This window comes from Bufo bufo, chromosome 1 (genome assembly GCF_905171765.1).
Source record: "Bufo bufo chromosome 1, aBufBuf1.1, whole genome shotgun sequence".
In the NCBI taxonomy this organism is placed as follows: Eukaryota; Metazoa; Chordata; class Amphibia; order Anura; family Bufonidae; genus Bufo; species Bufo bufo.
Genome location: NC_053389.1, coordinates 814,657,629 through 814,682,264, shown reverse-complemented (window position 1 = coordinate 814,682,264; position 24,636 = coordinate 814,657,629).

The following is a 24,636-nucleotide window of genomic DNA, read 5'->3' as shown; positions in this document are numbered from 1 at the left end:
AAAGCAGTAATCAAAGCAAAAGGTGGCTACTTTGAAGAACCTAGAATATGACATATTTTCAGTTGTTTCACACTTGTTTGTTATGTTTATAATTCCACATGTGTTAATTCATAGTTTTGATGCCTTCATAGTCATGAAAATAAAGAAAACTCTTTGAATGAGAAGGTGTGTCCAAACTTTTGGTCTGTACTGATAGATAGAGATTATATATATATATATATATATATATATATATATATATATATATATATATATATATATATATATATATATATATATCTCTCTATCTATCTATCTATTTTCTCTTTCACCTATGCCAATTTGATTACTACGTGTCTAGTATCTGAAACATTTACTACTGTATTCTAATTTTCATTAGGGTTGACACCTTTGTTTCATGCAGCCTCCTACGGTCGGAAGGTACAATGGTTCTCCACTTCTGTCTGCAAGGGGCTGTCTGCGACAAACGATGGTTTGATACCTCTGTTTTATGCAGCCCCCTACATTATGAAGTAGACTATCATATACTGTAAGCAGTAATACAAGGCCTTATATTTTTTTTCTCTCCACAGAACTGCCAGCAGCACCTGCTCTTAATGGCCCCGGCCGCCACCACCAGCCCTCCTGTCCCTCATACACCTGTTCGGGCAATCTGGGTCCCCTACCGGGTCCCTCTTTTTAGCGTACGCTCTCACATTGGAGACGAAATGTGAGCGCTATGCTGAATAGCAGGAGATCCGGTAGGAGCTGTCGGGAGGACTATGGGGACCTTGTAGAGATAGTTTCCGATGAAGCAGGGTTAGCACTCAAACTTCTTAATTCATGGTGTTATTTCTAAACAAAAAAGCCATTGAAAAGCAATTGAACGTGTTTGCTTAGTTTAGATAACACATCTCAGAAAGCATGAGTGTTAACTCTACTACATCAGTATTTAAGTGTTAATCATCTTTTTAATTGTAGGTGACTTACCAAGATATGGGTCAAAAAGGTTTATGCCTTATGTGGGGAATTTTTATTCCAGCACACTTTAAAACTTTTTCGATATTTTATAATGGTAACAATAAAAAAACAAACAAACACCTACCTCTTATTTAATATTCTACAACAGCGCATTCAAACCTATACTGGGGGGGGGGGGGATTCAAGGTTTGCCCTGGAGCCCTTAGAACTCTAGTTAGTTACACCACTTTATCGGTGTGCTCCTCAATAAGTTAGACTGGGCAGATAACACTATACAAGGGTCACAGCAGGTTCCACCGGAGGCTGAGAGCTTTTGGAGTGCAGAGGGCACTTCTTAAGCCTTTTTCATTTCTGTAGTGGCATAAGCCATCTTCTGAGTGGCTTGCTGGGGTAGCAGCACCTAAACCAGGGAGAGAAAGACTTGACAAACTGATTAGAAGGGCCAACTCCATCCTGGGGAGCCCCTTAGACCCAGTGGAGGTGGTAGATGAGACTGATAGCATTAGGCAGTACCATTAATGACCAACTGCTTCACCTCAAGTGTGAGGAGTACCATCGAAAGTCATTCCTGCCTGCTGCTGTAAGGCTGTGCAATCAACACCAACGTAAGCATGTCACGAGGGTGTCAAGAACCACGCCCGGGGTCAGGAAGTCGCAGCGGTTGGCTGCACGCTCTAGGTAAGAGGGCTGTTTCCTTATGGTAGCTTTCTGGGTTTGCTTTGCAAACCCTTTTGGCTCACTCAGGGATCCGTAGCTCCTTCTCCTCAGCTGTTCCTTGTCCAGCACTCCCAAATCTCCTTAAATTCCCCTCTCACACTTCTCTGGTTGCCAGATATAGAGCTTCCTGCCTGGACATCTATTCTGACCCTCTGGAGCTGTGTTGCTGCGTTCTCTGGTAGTTGGTCCAGAACGCTACCCTCCGGATCCCTGTTGGACCTTTGTGGTCTATTGTGGTCGCCTACCTGGGTGTATGTGTTTGTCTGTTTTGTCTGTCCTCTCCCTGGTGTTTCCCTCTTAGTGACAGTGGTGCGGACTAGCGATCCCACCAGCCCGTTCACTATCTAGGGCTCATTTTAGGGAAAGCCAGGGTTTAGGCACGTGATCGCCGCACGGGTGAGGAACCTGTCTAAGGACGTCAGGGCAGTCAGGTGCCAGCCGCAAGGTGAGTTAGGGGTCACCACTAGAGTTGAGCGAACACCTTGATGTTCGGGTTCGAGAAGTTCGGCCGAACTTCCCGGAAATGTTCGGGTTCGGGATCCGAACCTGATCCGAACTTCGTCCCGAACCCCATTGAAGTCAATGGGGACCCGAACTTTTGGCCACTAAAAAGGCTGTAAAACAGCCCAGGAAAGAGATAGAGGGCTGCAAAAGGCAGCAACATGTAGGTAAATCCCCTGAAAACAAATGTGGATAGGGAAATGAATTAAAATAAAAATAAAAAAAATAAAAATGAACCAATATCAATTGGACAGAGGTCCCATAGCAGAGAATCTGGCTTCACGTCAGCAGAGAATCAGTCTTCATGCCATAGCAGAGAATCTGGCTTCATGTCAGCGCAGAATCAGTCTTCATGTCATAGCAGAGAATCAGGCTTCACGTCACCCACCACTGGAACAGGCCACTGTCACACATTTAGGCCACGGCACCCAGACAGAGGAGAGCGGTCCCGTAACAGAGAATCTGGCCTTATGTCAATGCAGAATCTGTCTTCATGTCATAGCAGAGAATCAGGCTTCACGTCACCCACCACTGGAACAGGCCACTGTCACACATTTAGGCCCAGGCGGAGAGAGGTCCCGTAACAGAGAATCTGGCCTTATGTCAGCGCAGAATCTGTCTTCATGTCATAGCAGAGAATCAGGCTTCACGTCACCCACCACTGGAACAGGCCACTGTCACACATTTAGGCCCCGGCACCCAGACAGAGGAGAGGTTCATTCAACTTTGGGTTGCCCCGCAATATAATGGTAAAATGAAAATAAAAATCGTATTGAATGAGGAAGTGCCCTGGAGTAGAATAATATATATTGTTAAGGGGAGGTAGTTAATATCTAATCTGCACAAGGGATGGACAGGTCCTGTGGGATCCATGCCTGGTTCATTTTTATGAACGTCAGCTTGTCCACATTGGCTGTAGACAGGCGGCTGCGTTTGTCTGTAATGACGCCCCCTGCCGTGCTGAATACACGTTCAGACAAAACGCTGGCCGCCGGGCAGGCCAGCACCTCCAAGGCATAAAAGGCTAGCTCTGGCCACGTGGACAATTTGGAGACCCAGAAGTTGAATGGGGCCGAACCATCAGTCAGTACGTGGAGGGGTGTGCACAGGTACTGTTCCACCATGTTAGTGAAATGTTGCCTCCTGCTAACACGTTCCGTATCAGGTGGTGGTGCAGTTAGCTGTGGCGTGGTGACAAAACTTTTCCACATCTCTGCCATGCTAACCCTGCCCTCAGAGAAGCTGGCCGTGACACAGCTGCGTTGGCGACCTCTTGCTCCTCCTCTGCCTTTGCCTTGGGCTTCCACTGGTTCCCCTGACACATTTGGGAATGCTCTCAGTAGCGCGTCTACCAACGTGCGCTTGTACTCGCGCATCTTCCTATCACGCTCCAGTGTAGGAAGTAAGGTGGGCACATTGTCTTTGTACCGGGGATCCAGCAGGGTGGCAACCCAGTATTCCGCACACGTTAAAATGTGGGCAACTCTGCTGTCGTTGCGCAGGCACTGCAGCATGTAGTCACTCATGTGTGCCAGGCTGCCTAGAGGTAAGGACAAGCTGTCCTCTGTGGGAGGCGTATCGTCATCGTCATGTGTTTCCCCCCAGCCACGCACCAGTGATGGGCCCGAGCTGCTTTGGGTGCCACCCCGCTGTGAACATGCTTCATCCTCGTCCTCCAGTAGTGGGCCCTGTCTGGCCACATTTGTACCTGGCCTCTGGTGTTGCAAAAAACCTCTCTGAGTCACTTTGAAGAGACTGGCCTGAAAGTGCTAAAAATGACCCCTCTTCCTCCTCTTCCTCCTGGGCCACCTCCTCTTCCATCATCGCCCTAAGTGTTTTCTCAAGGAGACATAGAAGTGGTATTGTAACGCTGATAACGGCGTCATCGCCACTGGCCATGTTGGTGGAGTACTCGAAACAGCGCAACAGGGCACACAGGTCTCGCATGGAGGACCAGTCATTGGTGGTGAAGTGTGTCTGATCCGCAGTGCGACTGACCCGTGCGTGCTGCAGCTGAAACTCCACTATGGCCTGCTGCTGCTCGCACAGTCTGTCCAGCATATGCAAGGTGGAGTTCCACCTGGTGGGTACGTCGCATATGAGGCGGTGAGCGGGAAGGCCGAAGTTACGCTGTAGCGCAGACAGGCGAGCAGCGGCAGGGTGTGAACGCCGGAAGCGCGAACAGACGGCCCGCACTTTATGCAGCAGCTCTGACATGTCGGGGTAGTTGCGAATGAACTTCTGCACCACCAAATTCAGCACATGCGGCAGGCAAGGGATGTGCGTCAAACCGGCTAGTCCCAGAGCTGCAACGAGATTTCGCCCATTATCGCACACCAGGCCGGGCTTGAGGCTCACTGGCAGCAACCACTCGTTGGTCTGTTCTATACCCCGCCACAACTCCTGTGCGGTGTGGGGCCTGTCCCCAAACATATGAGTTTCAGAATGGCCTGCTGACGTTTACCCCGTGCTGTGCTGAAGTTGGTGGTGAAGGTGTGTGGCTGACTGGATGAGCAGGTGCAAGAAGAGGAGGAGGAAGCTGAGTAGGAGGAGGAGGAGACAGGAGGCAAAGAATGTTGCCCTGCGATCCTTGGCGGCGGAAGGACGTGCGCCAAACAGCTCTCCGCCTGGGGCCCAGCCGCCACTACATTTACCCAGTGTGCAGTTAGGGAGATATAGCGTCCCTGGCCGTGCTTACTGGTCCACGTATCTGTGGTTAGGTGGACCTTGCCACAGATGGCGTTGCGCAGTGCACACTTGATTTTATCGGACACTTGTTTGTGCAGGGAAGGCACGGCTCTCTTGGAGAAGTAGTGGCGGCTGGGAACCACATACTGTGGGACAGCAAGTGACATGAGCTGTTTGAAGCTGTGTGTGTCCACCAGCCTAAATGACAGCATTTCATAGGCCAGTAGTTTAGAAATGCTGGCATTCAGGGCCAGGGATCGAGGGTGGCTAGGTGGGAATTTACGCTTTCTCTCAAATGTTTGTGAGATGGAGAGCTGAACGCTGCCGTGTGACATGGTTGAGATGCTTGGTGACGCAGGTGGTGGTGTTGATGGTACATCCTATGTTTGCTGGGCGGCAGGTGCCAACGTTGGCCTCGGCCTCTTCCTCCGCCTCTGGAGGAAGAGGCCGAGGCGGCGGCAGCAGCAGAAGAGGTAGCAGGGGGAGCCTGAGTGACTTCCTTGTTTTTAAGGTGTTTACTCCACTGCAGTTCATGCTTTGCATGCAGGTGCCTGGTCATGCAGGTTGTGCTAAGGTTCAGAACGTTAATGCCTCGCTTCAGGCAAACCACTCGGGTCTTGTCATCAGTACATTGTTTGAAGAAGTGCCATGCCAGGGAACTCCTTGAAGCTGCCTTTGGGGTGCTCGGTCCCAGATGGCGGCGGTCAGTAGCAGGCGGAGTCTCTTGGCGGCGGGTGTTCTGATTTTGCCCACTGCTCCCTCTTTTGCTACGCTGTTGGCTTGGTCTCACCACTGCCTCTTCCTCCGAACTGTGAAAGTCAGTGGCACGACCTTTATTCCATGTTGGGTCTAGGACCTCATCGTCCCCTGCATGGTCTTCCACCCAGTCTTGATCCCTGACCTCCTGTTCAGTCTGCACACTGCAGAAAGACGCAGCAGTTGGCACCTGTGTTTCGTCATCATCAGAGACGTGCTGAGGTGGTATTCCCATGTCCTCATCATCAGGAAAAATAAGTGGTTGTGCGTTAGTGCATTCTATCTCTTCCACCCCTGGGGAAGGGCTAGGTGGATGCCCTTGGGAAACCCTGGCAGCAGAGTCTTCAAACAGCATAAGAGACTGCTGCATAACTTGAGGCTCAGACAGTTTCCCTGATATGCATGGGGGTGATGTGACAGACCGATGGGCTTGGTTTTCATGCGCCATCTGTGCGCTTTCTGCAGAAGACTGGGTGGGAGATAATGTGAACGTGCTGGATCCACTGTCGGCCACCCAATTGACTAATGCCTGTACCTGCTCAGGCCTTACCATCCTTAGAACGGCATTGGGCCCCACCAAATATCGCTGTAAATTCTGCTGGCTACTGGGACCTGAGGTAGTTGGTTCACTAGGACGTGTGGCTGTGGCAGAACGGCCACGTCCTCTCCCAGCACCAGAGGGTCCACTAACACCACCACGACCACGTCCACGTCCCTTATTAGATGTTTTCCTCATTGTTCCCGTTCACCACAATTTTGAGAATGGCAAATTTGGGAATGGTTTTTCAACCCAGAAAAAAAAAGAAGTGTGCTTTTACGGTCACTACAAATAACTTGACCAGCTAAAACAGTACAGATTTGGTTAAATAGAAATGTCAGGTCTATTTTTTAGGCGCTGGGTGACAGGCTCAACTTGCCCCTGATGTAATATATGGCCAAAAAATAACCACACTGTTGATGGTTAAATGCACTTGGGTGACACAGGCTCAGCCTGCAGCTGATGTAGTATATGGCCAAAAAATAACCAGACTGTTGATGGTTAAATGCACTTCGTGACACAGGCTCAGCCTGCAGCTGATGTAGGATATAGCACAAAATAACCACACTATCGATGGTTAAATACACTTGGTGATAGCTTGTGCTGGCGCACCACAAGTCACAAAATGGCCGCCGATCACCCCAGAGAAAAAGTGATCTAAAAACGCTCTGGGCAGCCTCAAAAAAGTGAGCAAGTCAATAATAGCACTTCAATGATCCACAGCTGCAGATCGATCACAGAATGAAGTCTTTTGGAGGAGTTAATCTGCCTAATCTCGCCCTAACGTCGCAGCTGCAACCTCTCCCTATACTGATCATAGCAGAGTGACGTGCGGCGCTACGTGACTCCAGCTTAAATAGAGGCTGGGTCACATGCTGCACTGGCCAATCACAGCCATGCCAATAGTAGGCATGGCTGTGATGGCCTCTTGGGGCAAGTAGTATGACGCTTGTTGATTGGCTGCTTTGCAGCCTTTCAAAAAGCGCCAAGAAAGAGCCGAACACCGAACCCGAACTTTTACGAAAATGTTCGGGTTCGGGTCCGTGTCACGGACACCCCAAAATTCGGTACGAACCCGAACTATACAGTTCGGGTTCGCTCATCCCTAGTCACCACCTTTCCCTCTCCCTTGGGCAGGGCTTTCCCTTTTTCCTCCCTGTGCGTGACGCCAATCATTACAAAGCAACTGCCCTCATTGCCTAATGGGTTCCTGTGGATAGATTTCCATCCAGAGATTGATTTTATTCTGCAATATCTATATCCCTTATTTTTCTGTACCCTACTGTCACAGAAATGCCTATATTTTGGAATTTTTGTACTGTGTTGCTTTAACACTTAATTTCCCCAAGGTGGGACTATTAAAGGATTATCTTTTCTCTTCTATGTTATGCAAGTGGGTGTGGACAAACTACGCCACCGACTGGCTATACTCTGGAGGGGCATGACTAAGCAACTACCTGGTCTTCACTAGAGCCTCCGATTGTGAGGATAGGCTTGGGCCTATTGTGAGGATAGGCTTGGGGTAGTTGCCAAGTGCCACTCCAGAGAAGTCAGTGACAGCTGACCAGAGGGTCAAAAGATACTGGTGCAAGCACCGAGGGGAAGTGCGTGGTCAGGAATTCTGAAGTCAGGGCAGGCAGTGATCAAGCAAAGTCCATAAACAAAGGCCAAGGTCAGATTCAGGCGTCAAACAAGCAAAATCTGATAAATCCAAATGCAGGGTCCGGTACACAAACTCCAAAAACACCTTCACACTATAAACTAGATAGTTACCATGAGTTCTCAGGCATCTTCTTGGGGCAGAAAGAGCCTTTAAAGTACTTCCTGCAATCCAGCCATAGGCTGGGGAGATAGAGGGCATGTCCGTGCTGCCTCACAAGGGAGGAGTAAGGGCTGTTTCACACGAGCGGATGCCGTGCGTGACATCCGCTGCGTGAATGAGAGCCAAGACCAGCTGCGGACAGCAGAGACACTGAGCACAAACATGATTGATAATGCTCCGTGCCTCTGATCTTTTTACTACAAAAATCATTGAGAAAGTTGACACCATGATTTTGTAGTAAAAAGATCAGAGATAGAGAGCATTATCAATCATGTTAATGCTCCGTACTTCTGTCTTCAGCGGGTCTTGGCTGTCATTCACGCAGCGGATGTCACGCACGGCATCCACTAGTGTGAAATAGCACCAACACGCTCATGCAAGCCCTACCAGTACAGGACTCTAGCAGGAAGTGAGCTCTGACAGAGCACAGATACAAGAGTTAAATGGTTTCTGGTCAGCAGAAAAATGGGTATTAACCTGGCTGACATTAGTGATGTGCTAAGGTCATCGGAACATAACTATATATATTAGTCCCATTTCCCTATGTGCATTCGTTATTTATAAAAAAAAAAGAACTTTTATAATATGCAAATGAGACTCTAGTAGCAGGGAGTGGCTGGGCGGCGTTGCGCCTGCTCCTAGAGGCGCTGTTCTCCCACCTCTGGTCACGCACTGCTAAACTTGATTGACAGGGCCAGTGCGCTGGGGAAATCTCTTGCTGTTCAGTATTCAGCACAGGCGCGGTAAGGAAAGGACGCTCGCCGGCTGCCAGCTTCCTCACTGTGGGAGAACAGAGCAGGCTCCGAGGCTCATTTGCATATTTAAAAAGTTTTTCTAGATAACGGTGGCACATAATGAAATGGGACCAATATAGTCATGTTCATCTGACTTTAGCACAATCACTAATGTCAGCCAGGTTAATACCCATTTTTCTGCTGACAAACACTTTAAGCTACCTGCTGCCCATGATTGTCAGCAAGATGGAAAGAGGGAGCACGATGCCCAATAAATTGGCAAAGACTTTTAACCCTCTGTGTTCTCCTTCTCATTTTGGGGTATTGAGTGCAGAATGATGGAGAGGAAATTTTTTTTTTAGCCCAAGGCCATATAAAATGTGAAAAAAAAAAAGTAAATGGTCTGAACTTTCCAAATGCATTTTAATGTTCTCGATGTTTGGTACCTTTCTTCACCGTGTCCAAACTTACTCTAAACCATTTCCCTTGCGGTCAGAATTGACAAAATATAATCTCAACAGATGTGTCTGCTGGGAATTATAAGCTCTGTACAATAACATTAATGACAATTTTCTATGGCTTTGTGCTCATCTGTGCAAGTATCGCATCAATAAGCAGTCACTGATCACTTCAGGGTAGCCACAACCACTGTGCCTGAAAGGGACTGCTTATTGATACGATTTAAATATTTATCGGACTAAGCCTGGGGTTTGAACCTATTGATGATACGGTCTTCTACAGTGCAACAGCCACCTGCATATAACATACTGACAGGTTGATTCCACTACTTGGCTGACATTTTGCTTATGTTGGACGACTTTAGGAGTAGCGCTATACTGGACAAGGAGAGGGAGTCTATAGCCTTTTATAGCCAGTATAGGATTCACAGTGGTTTTGTCTTTTTAGCATGCATGGTATATATTGTTACCATTCTATAGCATTTTATTTTTTGTGTGTGTTTTAATAAATTACATCCACTCGGTGAATTCAATACTCCCATTTGAGTGTGCCCCTATATACTGTTGACTTTGCCTTGGGCCTGAGGGTGGGCCTTTTTAGGTGAGCACCTTATCCATTTTAGGCGAGAGGTTGAGCCGCTGGTGTTGGTTTATCCATTGTATTTGCATTGCACCCTTGGCAGTTGAGCTCCCTTCTCGTCTGACATGGACATTTGGGAGCACTTAAATAACAAATATAAGAAAATCGATTCATTCACCTTTAATGTTAGAGGTGATGTGATTGTAGAATTTGAGAAATCAGTGGATGAGGTTTTTAAAGAATTGGAGAAGCTATTACAGCGGCAATTACGCAACAAATGGGAAATAAGGTCGTTGACACAATATTTGTTAAGAGGCTTTATACCAAAAGGCCTGTCACTCACTAAAATACCGGCTGCGGATTTCACGACAGAACACGAGGAAGCACGTTCACAAGAAACAGGGATACCAACACGAGTACAATCTAAGGGAACGTCCAACGGATTACCCTCACAACAGGGGGAATCACTATACACAAAAACAGGATCACAGACCACAACAGAGGTTAGATCAATATCATACACCAGCACAGACCAGGACACACAGTAGATCACAACAGAGAAAGATCCGTAGAAGACGACATTCCAAACAAAAAGATATCACACAAATCCACGTCCAACATAGTGAACATCAGTGACATCCAGCTTACAGATCCCCAAGTCAGTCTTCTGAATAAGGGTTTAAAATTTGCCCCAAAAAATCCCCTAGATAAATTTGCCACCTTTATAGGGGTGGAGAAGTTTATCAGGCAACTGTTTAAAAAATTACTATATGAAAAATCCCATCAACAGAGAGACAGATTTAGCAGCAAGTGTGTAGAAATACTCACACACCTGTCTAAAACCAAAATCTAAAAAATATCCTAGGCAGGAAATTAGCAATGAGATGGCTACATTTAAAAATTGTGTAGAATGCGACCTTAGAAAAATAAAAAGTCGTAAATTAAATAATAATCTGAGTAATGATGAAATAAAAGCAATCAAAACATTACAGGAAATTAATGACATTACCATCAGACCAGCAGATAAGGGGGGAGCTATAGTTATACTTAATACAGAATCATATATGAAGGAATGTAAGGCAATTAGAAGAGGCAAGTACTTATCAAAAATTAAAGGGGGATCCACCAGAGGGATATTTTAAAACATTGGAGGAATACTGCAATAAAGGTTTAGAAGCAGGCTTCCTCTCTAGCCAAGAAGCCAGATTTATTCTAGATACAGAGGAACGGATTCCGACGTTCTACTGAATACCCAAGATCCACAAAGATATGAAGTCACCCCCCGGACGTCCAATAGTGTCAGGGATATGCTCCATTTCTTGTAACCTATCTAAATATATAGATCAATGGCGGCAACCATATGTTAAACGGATGCCATCCTACATTAAGGACACTACTGACATTATAAAGTGCCTAGGAAAAGGTAAAATGGGATGACAAGTGGATTTTGGGAACTTGACGTCGGATCCTTGTACACAGTGATCAACCATAAGCAAGGAGTGCAGGCGCTGCAGGAACAACTATTGGCAGATGGGGGTCCAGCTAGTGAACAGATGTCGTTTCTACTGGATGGAGTCACATATTTACTGACTATTTTTCATTTGAGCAGGAATTTTATGTCCAGCGTACTGGCACCGCCATGGGCACCAGATTCACCCCCAGCTATGCCAATTTATTTTTGGCACAGTGGGAAAGAGAGGTCATCATGCTAAAGCTGGGGACGAGTCTGGTGCTATGGCGTAGATATATCGATGACATTGTTTGTCTGGCGGGATTCACCCGAGTCGTTGGACTTCTTTTTGAAGTACAGTATATCAACACTAATGACAAAAACTTTGTTTAGTATTAGTAAAGAAAGGGTGGAATTTCAGGACTTTGAGATGTGTACAAGCGGATAGATTATGCTGTGACACATTCTTCAAACCAGTTACTAGGAATAGTTTCATCAGATTCTCTAGTTGCCATTTACCACGCTGGTTGATCAATGTCCCCACCAGTCAATTCCGTCGATTAAAACTGAATTGTACTGAGGATTCTAAGTTTGAAAATGAAGCAGAATGTTTGAAACAGTTCCTGGAGAGGGACTATCCAGTACAATTAATAGATAACTCATTACTTAGGGTGAAGAAAATGGAAAGGAAAGTTCTTTTCGGATAGGGTTCCATCAACAACAGGATGAAACTCTCAGAATAGTCCTACCATTTAATTCTCAATATAGGGTAATGGAAAAAATAATAAGACATTGGGGACATCTATTAAACGACAAATGGATATGCCATGTTCTAAGTGAAGCCCCTAAGATTACTTATACTAGAGCTGGAAACTTGGCTGGCAAAGTAGCCCCTACAGTAAAAAGAAAAAATGAGCTTGAGTAAAAACAATTGGTTGGCAATAAAAGGTTTTTTTAGGTGCGGTAGATGTGCCAATTGTAAGATTACTGCCTTTCCTAAGAAGACCACTCAGGTGGAGTCTGTATCCAACTCCTTCAAGTGGGACATACAGGAATGTTTGACATGTGACTCCACTGATATTATATACATGCTTGAATGCAAGTGTAGAAAGCAGTATATAGGAAGAACTAAAAACTCAAGAAGAGGGTAGCTGAGCATATGTCAAACATTAAGGGTTTGGATACACACTCATTGTCAAGACATTTTAAATTGATGCATAATTGTGATCCCACCGGTCTAAGATTTATGGCGATTGAGAAAATCAGGGAATCTTTGATAGGTGGGAATCACATAGCTCATATGTCAAGACAAGAATCTCGAAGGATCTTAGAGTTTGACACAATGATCCCAAGGGGCCTAAATGCCGAAATGGAAGTCTTTGGATTTCTGTGAATTTTAGGGGAGGGGGGGGGGTTGTCTGGTGGTGACGAGACATCGGAGCCTGGTCGTTTATCGACACTCCGATCTCCCCTCCCTAGCAGACAGCTCCCTCAGTACATACGATCTTCATACCATTTTCCTTACGATTTTCCATACGGCTTTCCTTCGATATAATTCTCTGAAAGAATCCCTCGATTGATTCCTTCCTTCGATGTTTCATCGATTACTTTTCTATGTTTCCTTGATATTTTCTAGTTATTCAGAACAGTTTTATTAGTACAAGTTCTTTTGAGGAACGCAAGTATACGATTGTTTTAGATCAACCACTATGGAATACCCCCCTTTATCCTATAAGCTATTTATGTTAGGTTGGGTTATGTTCATAGTTAACGGTACTGCATGCATTTTGTTATGCGGTATGTCTTATAGCACATATTGTTGCGTAATTGGCTCTATGTTCCTGCATTTTTAAATATATTTATTATTTTAATATGTTATAGATTTTATTCTATTTTACAAGAAGATGTAAATTGCCAATTATGTGGATCTATTATGCCTTAAGGTTTGAGGATATACAGAAATGTAGAGACTTCACTCCAGTTCGGAGTTTCAATAATGCAGAATAAAGTGGAGCATTATGGGAACATTAGCCCCTTTAATAGTGTGTGGAAGCGCTCACTCAGTTGGCCACTGAGGAAGAGGTACAGCACCTCGAAACGAGTCTGGCGTAAGGAGTGAGCATATGTCTCATTTATCCAGTAGAGACAATATCTTCATATAAAGAAAGAATTGGAGACGTTCGAATCCAGGAAAAAGCCGTTGCGTATTAGTGACGTCACTTTAACTCCATCGGGTCTCCAGAGTAACCAGGTCACGTGGGACGCCACGCACAGGTTCAGCACACAACGTGGGACGCCGCTGGTGTGCGGCCGCCTGGAACCAGCGCTGCTACAATGCAGTGAAGGGCAAGACCCAGCTCCTGTTTGGAGTGTACCTGTCTGTTACACCTTTCAGGCACAGTGGTTGTGGCTACCCTGAAGTGATCAGTGACTGCTTATTGATACGATTGAAATATTTATCGGACTAAGCCTGGGGTTTTAACCTATTGATGATACGGTCTTCTACAGTATAGCGGTCCTCTACAGTGCAACAGCCACCTGCATATAACATACTGACAGGTTGATTCCACTACTTGGCTGACATTTTGCTTATGTTGGACGACTTTAGGAGTAGCGCTACACTGGACAAGGAGAGGGAGTCTATAGCCTTTTATAGCCAGTATAGGATTCACAGTGGTTTTGTTTTTTTAACATGTATGGTATATATTGTTGCCATTCTATAGCATTTTATTTTTTGTGTGCGTTTTAATAAATGACATCCACTCGGTGGATTCAGTACTCCCATTTGAGTGTGCCCCTATATACTTGTATAATATGGATACTAATTTAGGGCCAACTCTTCCCTCTCCTTGGCGAGTCTTGTGTACAAGCTTGCGTGTCCAGTATTGTGTCTGTTCATCTAGGGCCTTTGAATTCATCTTCTAGCTTCTCAGACCTAAGCAGCCCAAGATAACAGGGCTGGCCCCATATCTCAAGAATAATGTCTTTTGTTGTGTGTATGTATACAATTTTGGAATGCTGCCCTTTTTTGATTTTTCTATATTAACTGTGTATCCTGGTAACTGGTCCATAAGGAGATTGCACCCAACTATTTGGATAGTGCTGCTTTTTGTTTTAGGCCACTTTCATACTAGCGTTTTTGGTGGATCCGGCAGGGTTACTGACCATACAACCATCTGCAACTGAATGAACGGATACGGTTGTATTATCTTTAACATTTTTAACATTGCCAAAAATCAGTTTTTTTTATTGTGGCAGATTGTGCCAGAGAAAACGGATCCGTCCCCATTGACTTGCATTTGGGTCATGACGGATCCATTTTGCTCCGCTTCCCCACGACGGAAAGCAAAATACAACATGTTGAGGTTTGCTCTCCGTTCTGGGAACGCAACTAAACGGAACGCAATGCATTTTGTGGCACTCAGTTCTATTCAGTTTTGTCTCCATTGACGATGAATGGGGACAACAAACATTTTTTCCCAGTATTAAGCCCCTATAACGGAACTCAATACCGGAAAAATTTAACGCTAGTGTGAAAGTAGCCTTATGCATTTTTGTTAATTGAACTGAGAAGATTTGCACCATGTCTTTGGAACAAGCCTGTGGATGTGAACACCCCGATGTTTTCTCCTATACCCAGGAGGACAACGAGCGGATACTGCAGAACACGGCGAGAGGTCTCGTCTACATTTTCTGTTACGGATTTAAAGTATGAAGTTGAACCCAAACGCTTGATCAATCTAGAGAGATACATCTACTAACATTAGGTGAACAACATCTACATAGAATACCAAGCGGGATGCATTCTTATTTGAGACTGGATCTTTTTTCTAAAAACTGATTTTTGTGCAAGATTTATTCAGATATCAAAAGTACTCCTTTGACATAATTTTACTTAATGTGGAATTTTTTACAGAAAGAGGTAGCCTCCGTGAAACTTAAGATTCAGGATATTGAGGGCAAATTTTTCAAAATCAGAAGACAACTGGTTTTTAATCAATTAGATGTATAATTCTCATTTTGACAAATTCAAAAGGTGATTTGCAAACTACAAAACAGTGCAAGTAGATGAGACATGGAGGACTACACCACTAGTTTTGTTTACAATTGTCAAGGGGAATTGAGAAGGAATCGGAAAACAACAAAAGAGATCAAGCACTCCCAACCTAAGAAATCTACTTCACAGGCTCGCAATCGGTAGAATCTATTGGATCAATTGCCTCCACCACTAGCTTGGCTAATTTTTTAGGACAAGGTTTGGAACCCACCAGACATGGCGGTAGATGACAGCAAAAATGTCGGAAAAGATAAAACATTTTAAGGCCAGAGAGGGCTGAAATTTAAGCCAAAAGATGTAGTGGTAAATCTCTCCTACTTCCCTCAGAGGCCTAATTAGCAGTTTTAAATAAGGGTCAATTGTCCTGTATCCAAGACAAACTGGTTTGAGTTAGTAATAGACCTGTGTATTTTTTTTTTTCTTCTGTTAAACTTAGTTTGGTTTTAACAGGAACGCATGTCTGTAGCAGGGGGATTACAATTGAGTTAGTGATGTTGAATTATTCATGAAAATCATCGAGCTAAAGATATACACTGGATTACATACCAGAGATTACAAATCAGCTTGCCGATACTAATGTATGTAAGATTGGGACTTCTGACCCCAAATTTGTGTCCCTGAGACAACTCTGGATTATGTTGGACCAGGCAAAGATTGCTGGCATTATTGAAGAGAAATTCTTTACTGTGAACGACTGGTGACCCCAATGCTTTACACGCTCCCTATGATTCATAAATCACTAAGGGCACCTCTGGGCCGATTACTTTTTTCTAACATAGCCAATTTTGGTCTTTTTGCCACCTCTGCCAGGTCCTACATAAGGGATACAGGATTTCTTTACTAAATTGAGAATTTACAGGTACTGTACCACCCATGGCCATTCTTGCATGTTTTGATGTAGTGAGTCTTTATACATCAATAGAGCATGAATTAGGACTGCGGGCAGTTGCTGACTGTTAGGCTAGGTCTACACGACGACACATGTCGCAGTGTAGTTGTGCCCTATGTCACACGACAATTTTTACAATGGTAGTCTACGGTGTTGCACTGCAACATACTGCGACGCAACAGTCGCAGAAAAATCCATCTTGAGTGGATTACAATTATAAAAATTGTCGCGTGACAAATGTCGTTGTGTAGACCTAGCCTTAATCTCACACTGAACAAACTATTGAATGCAAAGAATTTTTGCTTTCTCTGCCACGTTTTGTTACGTGCAACTTTTTCCTATTTCAGGATGATTTTTATATACAGATCTGCAGTACAGTGATGGGGTCTAACATGGCGCTGACCTATGCCAATATCTACATGACCCATTGAGGAGATTTCTATGGATGCCGCCACTTCAGCCAGGTGCTCAGGTGGTGGCGTTACATAGATGATACTTTCTTAGGCTACATGCACACGACCGTGCCATTTGTTGCGGTCAGCAAACAGCGGATCTGCAAAAAACAAAAGCCGCCCATGTGCCTTCCGCAATTTGCGGAACGGACGGCCCATTGTAGACATGCCTATTCTTGTCCGCAAAACGGACAATAGGACATACTATATTTTCAATTGGCCTTTATTAAAAATATTGAGCTGTTCTATCACAAAAGGGTTAACAGTCTTTCTTACTTTATTATTACAGTCACTTTGTGCCATTATCTAATAACCCGCATCTCTAAACTGCTGAGAGATCAAAAACACTTATTTAAGCCACATTCTTATCAGTTAGACAAGAACTAAGCTACAATGAGTGTTTATAAGGTCAGAGCAGAGATGGGGAGCCCGTCAACTCCAACTGACTGAAAAGACTAAAAATTCACAGGCTGGATTTTAGCTTAAAATAAAAAAAATAATAAATCTTCAAATCCTGACCCCCCCCCCTTCCCCCTCAACAGATCCCGACTATATCTCCAACTATCGATCTCCTATATATTTCTCCCCTGAAGTCTTGAAAACATGTTTTGGCCCCTGGTTCCCGCCTCTCTAGCAGGAGCATTATGGGACGCTCGCTCTGCAACAAACTCGTATATTCATGAAATTTTTCACAAACTTTTCTTCCAAGATTTAACATAGCTGACACCCTCTGACAATGCCTCTCCTGCTGCATTCTTACTGTATAGGATTTCATTTTTCTCACATTGTGCACCCCAGTATCAAACATAGTGGAGGAGTTGGTCTTTTATCAGACAACTGCCCCTTCACTTGTACTCCAGTGCTGTCCTCCATTACACTAACTTCATTTGAAGTGCACTCTGCCGACATCTACTTTCTCCTCCAACTAGCTGTCTTCTACCACTTTCCAGGCCTGACCAGCATCTTTTTCAACCACCAACACCTGGCTCCTACACTTTCTTTCCGCTGACATACCCACCATCATGGAGGTAAAGGAGAGCACAAGATAGGTAGGACCATTCCAAGAGTGCGAAATATCGGCAATATAATTTTCGCGTAAATGCACTATAGAGTACCCAAATGCACTATAAAGAAAGTATATTGGTATATAACACCCCGCTTCAATCAGTTTTTTGGGGGGACAACTGGTATATCACACCAGTAGAAATTAGTTGTTCCAATAACGCTTGTCCCTCTATATACCTGCAGTACCGCACACACCTGCCGCACAAAACAAATGCACTATAATATACTTTCTAACATAGAAAGTATATTATAACATTGTACACGGAAGGCAATCCATTAGAATATACATAAAGATAAAACGTAACCTTTAATAATGTTACTATGAGGGTAAATTCACACGTCCGTAAGTGTTTTGCAGATCCGCAAAACACAGACACCGGGAATGTGCATTCCGCAATTTGCGGACCGCACATCGCCGGCACTGTCGGCAAACCGAAAATGCCAAATCTTGTCTGCAATTGCGGACAAGAATAGGACATGTTCTTTTTTTGCGGAAGCACGGATGCGGAAGTGCGGATCCGCAAATGCGGATAGCACACTCAAGGCCCCATTGAAAATTAATGGGTCTGCACCGGTTTTGCAAAATTGCAGAACGGATGCGGACCCATTTTGCGGACGTGTGAATGGAAAAGATATCCCTCAAAATGAAAATAAATTTAATTATTGAAGTTAAGCAAAAAGCATAGATGTGGTGTAGGCAATAACAAGTGCTCGGCGGCACCAAATCAGGTGTTCGGCGGCACCAAATCAGAAACCATATGTCCTACCACAATCCAGGGGGGGTTCCAGTGCACATCCATGAATCCCGGAGGGAAAGCAAAAAAAACACCTATCCCTGGGTTAGATGATGTGGTATTGAAAGGACAGGGTGGGCAAAGAATTGTCCCCGATATTGCCCTACAGGGGGGTGCTATTCTGGCCCTGATGGACTAACCACAGACCAACCTCCCTGATAAGAGCGACCCGTCCGGAACCTTAACCTATATAAAAATGGCCCTAGTAAGCCCCTAGCTTCCAGGGGACCACTATATAGATCTATGCGTTTTTGACTCATTATAAAAAAGTATATTATAAGTATATCGCACCCCTCTGTGTATCACCTATCGATAGCACACCTATACCAGTCCTTAGAAGGACTTTTGTGGACCTATTAGCTGGCGTTTGGTGTCCCCAACAGCCTGTCCCTGCTCCACACAGCAACCTCTCCCTACACTGGAAAAACACTGAATGTAAAATGGCGGCCAGATCAGGTTTATTTATATGGTAGGGGGTGTGTCCATGTTCTGAAATGTCTCAATTCGCTGTCCTGTACCACCTGATGTCATGGGTCAAAGTTCTTCACAATGTAAAAGGAAATGGCGGGTGCGAATATCTCTATATGTTCAGCGAATCGAACACGCAAAGTTTGCCGCGAAACGACCGCCGGGCGACCCGCAAGGCCATCTCTAATAAAGAATCCCATACGATTTTTCCACACAGATCTCAAAGCCAAACCCATGAAATATCCAAGACAAGAAATAGTAAAAGACATAGCGACATTTCAGAAAACTGTGGAATCTGACAGGAGAATTAAAAATAATGGAACACACAAAAACCTGACCAAGAAAGAAGACGCCACCAAATTATTACAAGCCACAAAGGTTATAATGATCAGGCCACTTTGAAAACAGACCGAACAGATTATAGGGAACTTAGAACATACTGTCAGAGGATGCAACAAAGATTCTATTAGAACAGTGAAGGGATATATGAGACTCCATTTTGTCTGTTCTAAAAATATGTATTGTGATAGCATCTTGTTCATGCACTGTTTCAAGTTCCCCCACTGGAATTTGGGTTTCTTTCCCTGTCCCAGTTTCTTGAAATTCCTAAATTCTAGTCAAGACAGTCACGCTTTACAAGGTCATTCCGGCTTAATGTTTACCGGCCTATATGTGTCTACATATGATTGGTTAATGCTGTTACTATGTAAATTATACTCTCTGCCTTATAAAAGGCTGAACTGAAGGACAATAAAATCAGAGTGAATTTGAACAGACACGTGTTTGTGTTGTATCTGACAAGATAATTCTCCTGGCGCCAGATAAGACTTAACCCAAGCTGACCACCGAAGTCCGGTACTAGGGGTATCTAGCAAGGGTCCAATTTCCTTATAGCTTTGGGGGCTCGTGTCCGGGATCGAGAGGGTCATCCTCGGGTCCGGTGAGAGACTTTACGGTTCAGTACAGCCAGTCCTGACAGAGATTGTCTCACTTATCCTCTAAACAGAAAATACAAACGTGGGAGGACAAGGGTCTAAAACTGAATACCCTAAACCAGAACAAGGGGAAACTTGCACAATCTATGTAGCTCGTGTTAGTCCAACAAATTATTACCTGATCAACCCATGGGTAGATAGTTTAGCAGGCTGGACTGAGGCAATGGATGCTGCAGATCCATTTCCCAGGGATGGTGACATTGACAATAGTATTTATCATATGGATATGGTCAAAGGACTATGTCTGGGTGATAAGACAGCCTGGCCGCATTTCGATGCGGATCCTTCCTGGGACATGGATTACATGTCCAGGGGAGGGGAACAGTGGCTAGAAATAGCCTCTCATTGGTATGATGCAGGTAATAAGAAAAAAAAAACAAGAATCCTAAAAGGACCCAAGACAAGGGATCACTGCAACTATGACAAAATTCATTGTCACTATTATTTTCTCAAATACGTCCCAGTGTCTTTACCATATTTTAATACACTAGGTTAGCCAATAGCCATATTCGGTGACTATGCTATAGCCAAAAGATGGTAACCTGTACTCAAAAATATATTTTATTATAATATATCATATGATAATTTTCCTATATACAGATTTTCATACCGACCTTACTAGAATACACGAAGATAATGATCCATGTTCTGCCAAGTGTTATCCAACTTGCCTTTATATGATGCACCAATCTACTGAAATTATAACATTTTGCTTTATTTGTTGAGAATTTTCTGTATTTATTAATGTCCTGTGATACTGTATCTAAGATATACTAAAATATGATGTACCTATTTTTAGGCCGTGATCAAGGTCCTAGTGGACCGAAACGTTGGCCACTTGCAACTAAAGATCCTATTTGGGATGGACAATAAATAAATGAATTAACTTTGACAAACGATACATCGAGTGCCGTGGTTTCTATGTATATTCTGACTGACCTTCTCCACTGAGCACCGACCACTACTCACCAGGAGTGCCATCCACTACAACCATTACATACGCTGGATTATTTCCTGTGTGATTGATCACCCTCCAGATGTCGTCATCTACTTTCTCATACGAAAATTCCACTGCAGAGGAAATGGTGTCACAAGTGCACACGTCAAGCAACTTTCTACATATACTACCCAGTGAATTCCGGTCGCGGGATTGGGAACGTGAATCTAAGAAACTCATTGCTACGGAACTGCACTGCACTACCTTGGCAGAATATTTTAAACAGAAGAAAATCCCAAGGGGCCTTCGGGTCCACCTTCGTCCAACTCTTTTTCCTAACAACAACGAATACTGTAACAAGTTCGAATCCATTATCAATAAATGTTCTTTAGACATTATAGTCTTAAGCATGGAATTTCTACAGAAATCGATTATCGACTCCAAAGAAAAACTAACAGCGATTGAGACGCAATTAGTTTCCACAATTCCGGCGGCAGAGTGGGCTGATCTCAAACAGAAGACTGAACGAATCCTTAACGACCATCAAAAACACCTTGAAACAACCAAACGCAACAAATTTTTCCGTGATTCGGAGGATTATCAATTACAGAGAGTCTAAAGATGGCAGTGGCAAAGTTCTTCGACGGGCAACGACTACTCTACCTTCACAGGCTACGCTTCATCCTCCTCAGGGAGCGAACGATCAACTGGCTACCGGAACCAGCATTTTTTTCACAGGTGCGGATATCGCCCAGGAAGGAGAAGACCAGCCGCATACGTCGAGGAAGGGGAAGACGCCAATCGAAACACAACAGGGATACAGACACGGTCACAGGTACGAACATAGTAGTAAATATATCATCCCGTACATTATCCCCTGCAGAACTAAACACACTATCCAAAGGGCTTTCCTTTTGCCCGTCCGGTTCTTTCCACTCTTTCTCCTTGGAACAGGACTTGCAACGGTTTTATAGATCTATCCGATTAAAAAGGCACATTTTGATCAACAACCACAAGGGCCCACACTTCAAACACTGAGCCCATGCTCAGATTTATCAATAAATTCCCTTAACCTTAAAAAGAAGAGTTCATTCATGCCCCCTAAAAACTACCATGCAGCCGAGGCCTTTATTGAAAAAGGTATAGACAACACCCTAAAAGAATCTAAAGATGAAGTGAATCTATGTACATACCTCGCAATTTGAAAAGTGAAGAACTGATTGCTCTCAACACACTAAGGGAGGACAAAAGCATTACGATAAAACCAGCCGACAAAGGCGGAGCCATAGTAGTCATGGACACTACAGCCTATGTCAGGGAGATAACACGACAACTATCGGACACTACAACTTACTCCAAAGTACCCTATAATCCCATCTTTCGCATCAAAAAAGAAATAATCTCCCTTCTTGATAACCACCTCCTACTAGGCACAATCGACAAACCAACTTACACCTTCCTCCTCAATGAACATCCAGTCACCCCTGTTCTCTACATATTACCTAAGATACACAAAAATCTAACGGATCCCCCTGGCAGACCCATAGTCGCATCAACAGACTCTATTCTCTCTCCACTCTCCATTTTTCTAGAAAGAATACTTACACCATTAATTAAAAATACCAGCTCCTTTCTACTCGATACCACCCATTTTCTATCTATCTCCTCATTACAAAATATTCCAGACAATAGCCTACTGGTGACACTAGACGTAAATAGTCTTTATACCTCCATTGCCCATGAAAGGGGAATCAAAGCAGTTTCGAGTCTCATTTCAAACTCCAACTATACACCCAGCACACAAGCTTTCTGCCTCACACTTGAGACTAGTCCTACACAATAACTACTTCATGTTTGGCAACTAGTTCTATATTCAGAAACGGGGGACAGCAATGGGTGCTAATGTAGCGCCGCCCCACGCAAATGCCTTTATGGCAAAATTTGAGGAAGACAATGTCTATCCCAACCTCCTCTTCCAACAGTTCGCATTAACCTGGCATCGATACATCGATGATATCTTTTGTATCTGGACTGGCGACCACGACTCACTGTCACACTTCATTGACCATATTAACAAACAAGACCCGGATCTCACCTTTACCTCTCACACAGACTCAGACAGGATAAGCTAGACACATCGGTGGTTAATGAGCCGGTTGGGGTCTTCAGTACCAATCTTTTCCGAAAACCTACTGATCGCAACACATTACTACATTATTCCAGCTGTCATCCCCGTAATACTAAGCAATCCTTACCACGATCTCAGTTCACACGAGTAGCTAGAATAGTAGCAGACCCTTCTCTCTGCACACAACGCCTCCAAGAAATGGCAAATAAATTCACGGATAGGGGCTATCCCACTAGACTACTAGAAGAACTGACCCTAGCTCAACAGACTTCCACACGCCCTACCAGACGCACAGCTTCCGCACGCATTCCTTTCGTAACCACCTATCATCCCTTTGTATCAAAGATCCAAAATATAATTAAAAAACATTGGTCCATACTAGAACGATCATACCCTAAAGTATCTGAATTCAGAAACCCGATCCGTATGTGCTACAAACGTCCCACCAATCTCAAAGATCAATTGGTACACGCTGATATTGGTTCAACCACACCACAAATAAGACAAACCACCTTGGCCCCCCGCAAGACAGGCACCTACCCATGTCTGCACTGTGCCCAGTGCACTAACGTCATTAAGGGAAACAGGATTACACATCCCCATTCGGGCAAAATCTATCAAGCAAGAGACTTTTACACATGTAACTCGTCCTTCGTGATTTACCTTATCAAATGCCTATGTGGCCTGGCTTACGTAGGTGAAATGACTCAATGCGTCCGCGACCGTATATCAAAAAGTCCGACATTCGATGCAATAGAACAGAACTTCCGGTCCCACATCACGTCTTATCCAATAAACATCAAATCAACCAGCTCCAATTCCAGGTGTTAGAACATGTGCCACAAACACGACGAGGAGGCAATCGGATCGCTCGCCTCAAAGAACGAGAGGCCTTCTGGATCTTCGAATTAAGGACGCTTTCCCCCAATGGAATGAACAGGGACTTCGATTTTCGAATTTGACGACTTTCACTCCAAAGGCATGAATGGGAACCTCTTGCATTTTGATCGCTATATGTTACTTTCCATCACCTCTAACCAGTATTTGTATTGTTAGGCTGAATGTGGAGATGTGTATATGTGGTATGTGTATGTGTAAATAGATATATATGTCTATCTCTATCTATATTGTATACGGGTTTGCATACCATTATTCTTTCTAACTTCCCTTTTCTCCTATTTTTTGCAGACTAAATGACCCCCATAGTCTCATCAATACAGGTAGTATATCACCACATAATTATAGAGTCATAGAGTCATTAAGACTAGTTGTCTATGTAGATCTCCATACATAATTTTTATCATAGAGACGGTAGCAGTACATTATTTATTTACATAATACATGGAATAGTGTTTATGCCTTCATTAATCTTCACAACGCAGCAATTGGCAATATACCAGCTGTTTTAGCCCAGAGCGCCTGCGCTGTGGGTCGCAAGTTCCCTACTCCCCAAGTCCGATGCTATGTACCAGTACGCATGCGCGGGTGACATCACCGTTCTCGCGATACCTCGGCAACGGCCGAGAGATGCCAACATAAGCGCAGACCTGCCCCAGCTCTCTATATAAAGCCGCAAACACTGCGGACACAGCGAGTCCTCCCGGCGCCTCCGATCTCCTGCATCAAGGTCTGTAATCACCACGCTTA